This window comes from Mastomys coucha, unplaced genomic scaffold, assembly GCF_008632895.1.
Source record: "Mastomys coucha isolate ucsf_1 unplaced genomic scaffold, UCSF_Mcou_1 pScaffold14, whole genome shotgun sequence".
NCBI lineage: Eukaryota > Metazoa > Chordata > Mammalia > Rodentia > Muridae > Mastomys > Mastomys coucha.
In genome coordinates this window covers 75,175,751-75,178,820 of record NW_022196896.1, presented here as the reverse complement: position 1 = coordinate 75,178,820, position 3,070 = coordinate 75,175,751, and positions in this window count along the sequence as shown.

Genomic DNA, 3,070 nt, shown 5'->3' with positions numbered 1-3,070 from the left:
AAAACATGCATTTTTAAAATTTCTTCTCAGGTAATGGAAAGTTAGCAATATCATGGCAAAGCCTCGGGGTGGAACTGTGAACCAATCTGGAAAGTGGTTAGATTGCCCCAATCTTTTTAAGCGGTCACGTTCATTTTTTTTTTCTAGTAGTAACTGGGGAGCTTGTCAAATCCCTGCTGAGGAGCCCTAAGGAGGTCTGCAGGGCACAGCATTGTTAGTATGGCTGTTGTGGAGTATGAGCCAGAGAACAGTGCTCAGACGTGGGTTTAAGCCAATAGAAAGTCTTTAGTAGCCAGCCGTTGCCTAGACTGGGTATTCGGGATCCCAGTGTAGCGCTTAGCCTTTCTCAGGGTGAGCTTTTAAGCACAAAAACCATGTTCTGAGTTGACATACTTCAGTTAACAGCCAGAAGCAGAACTACAGAAGCCAAAAAGCAAGATTAGTGTATTTTGAGACTTCCTCAGAACTAAATAGACTTTGAGAGATTAGGCCTTTTAGTTTTGGCAGATAGCACTGCCGACGAACTAAGTTTACAGCCTGAATGGTACTTCTATCAGAGTCAGTTGTAGTAAGACCATGTTATAATAGCTAATGAAAAAATAGTGACTATATCAAATGAAAACCGACTTAGTCAATATATGAAGCTGTATTTTATGTCCACTCCAGTCCCTAAAACTAAACGCATTTGCATCTGATGCCCTTATTCATTCTACTTACCACCGTAGAAGAAAGAGAAAGACATTTGTGAGCTTTCAAAAATACCTTAAGCCTGGACAAACCTAGTGACAAAGTCAGCCAAAGTTTATTCCAGATACAGGAAGGGGTGGGGAGCTCACTCATTGGCTGAGGGTTACCAGTAAGCTCGCTCATTGGCTGAGGGTCAACAGCGAGCCAGCTCATCAGTCCAGCTGCCTTCTCTATCTTGACCCCTGTGCACGATTAGGAGAGCCTTAGGATAAGATTTGTGTCTGTTCAGTTCACTCTTAATCCTGAGCCTGTGAGCATACCAGAAACTCAATCCGTAGTTTTTAAGGAAGAATTGATCTCACAGGTTTCATTACTTTAAGCAAAGTGGACAGCCTATAATCTCAGCCTTAAGATTTTCATAAACTTCAGAGCATTTTTTAATCCCACAGAATGAGGTAAATCAAAAGCAAGAATTGCTGATGGATTCACAGTAGTGATCATTTAAGCATTAAATAAAGTATGGGGGGGGGTTGCCAGGGGGGTTTAAAGCAAGCATACCTTCCCGCCATGGAAGAACTAGACCATATGGACCAGAGCACTGACCAGAAAGCTGACTGACTCCCTAAAACAAGCATGCTTTTTACTGAATAGGCACATAACCTCCTTTCCCACAAGACACATGCTAAAACATACTCTCCAGAAATCCATCCAGGTCAGTAGAGAGAAGAGAGCAGAGAGCTCTGCGCTAGATCCTCAAGAACCTTCGTGCCAGGCTCAACTTGTACATCGGTCGAGCGTGAGCCATGCAGAGATGAACATATCTTAAATTCAGACCTGAGATAATACTGATGCAGCTCACTGGCTGAAGCCCTTCCTACTCTAGAATGTCAGGTGACTTCAGAAGTTTTTGCTTTCTTTAAGCGTTCTCATTACTCTCTTCTGCCTACTCCCTGGGGTTAGTTCAGGGTCTACCAATGTTTGTAAAAGTCTACCATTTTGTTAAATTGGAGATCATATTTCATAACTTTTCAGTTTTCTTTATGAGTCTTTATCAGACAAATGCAACAACAGTCACCATACAGACTTCCCTAACAGAAAAGACACTTTATTTCTTAGGGTCTAAAATGCTCTTTGTCCATCCTTGTCTCTTTGACTAGTGCTGTGGTGCTCTAAGTTATAAGTCCAGACTCGGAGGATTCCTTGTGTCCTAGTCACTATTGCCTCAGGACAAGAGTGGAGAGTAGATGACATTTGACCTACATCCAGAAGCACAGCTAGCATTCAAAATCCTGGAGGAATGCCAGGTACTACCCCCAGAGACACCAGGATGTCCTTACATAAAAGTGACATAGAATTTAAACATAAACTGTGTATATTTTCCTGTGCATTTTTCATCTCCAGACAATTTACAATACTTAATACATTATCCATGAAATGCAAATGAGTACCACACTATATTCTATAGCAAATAACAGTAAGGAGGTGTCTTAGTCAGGGTTTCTATTCCTGTACAAACATCATGACCATGAAGCAAGTTGGGGAGGAAAGGGTTTATTGAGCTTACATTTCCACATTGCTGTTGAACACCAGAGGAAGTCAGGACTGGAACTCAAGCAGGTCAGGAAGCAGGAGCTGATGCAGAGGCCATGGAGGGATGTTCCTTACTGGCTTGCTTCTCCTGGCTTGCTCAGCCTGCTCTCTTATAGAACCCAAGACTTCCAGCCCAGGGATGGCACCACCCACAAGGGGCCTTATCCCTTGATCACTAATTGAGAAAATGCCCCACAGCTGGACCTCATGGAGGCACTTCCCCAACTGAAACTCCCTTCTCTGTGATAACTGCAGCCTGTGTCAAGTTGACACACAAAACCAGCCAGTACAGGAGGAATCTGTACTTATCCAGAACAAATACAGTTTTTTCCTAAGTTAATCCTGTCCTAACAATTGTAATCAAAAGATGAAAGGACCCGCGCATAGGGCAGCCCAACCGTGTGTGTCTGGTCCTGTCCAAAGGCTGGAATGATGAGGATAAACGTTAGGATCTGGGACCACAGGAGTGAAAGGTCCCACTTCGAACACTGGTTGTAACTCCCTTCCCTTTGTACTATTCGAGTTTCCACAAAGTGGAAGCACAGAGTCTTCTCCCAGCCTTCTCCAGGACTCTTACCATGCACACAAACCCTTATATGCTATCTCAAACACTTTACATTAGACCCATACACTTTGATTTCAACTATGGATGGGGAGGGTTTAGATGACTATGTTTGTGTTCCTCCCTCAAAACACTTAAATATGAAAGTTGATATACTCAAAAATGAATAACTAAACAGATTTTTGGTCTCAAAATCTTTGGACTTAACCTATCATAGTGACCACTTGAGTT